Genomic DNA, 431 nt, shown 5'->3' on the forward strand with positions numbered 1-431 from the left:
CAGCACAGCTGCCACGTCCCAGGGGAAGGCCCAGGAGCACAGGTAGCGCCGCCGCGTCCGGCTGATGTCCTGCACCAGGATCCCATCCTCCAGAAAACCTTGGGGGCAGCCAGGAGGGTCATGGCGCCGGAGGGGCCCGGGAGAGTTGAGGGGTAGGGGTTTCTCAGGGGGTCCCTGTGATGGGAGGGGCTGGCAGTAGGGACTAGGTGGGTGCCTGCCATGGAGTGGGGGGTGTGTCCTGGAGACCAGTACCTCTGGATGGGCACCCTGGGGATGTCACTGGGGGTCCCCTGGGCTACTGTGGGGTTGAGGGGTCAGCAGTCCATGCTGGGACCCCAGAGTGCCCAGCCAGATCCCCCTCGTGCAGGGTTGGGTGACAGCTGTGCCAGGTGGGAGTGCACCGGTGTGTGCATGTGTGTGTGTGTGTGTGT

This window comes from Manacus vitellinus, unplaced genomic scaffold (genome assembly GCF_001715985.3).
Source record: "Manacus vitellinus isolate BGI_N305 unplaced genomic scaffold, ASM171598v3 scaffold_119_pilon, whole genome shotgun sequence".
Classification (NCBI taxonomy): domain Eukaryota; kingdom Metazoa; phylum Chordata; class Aves; order Passeriformes; family Pipridae; genus Manacus; species Manacus vitellinus.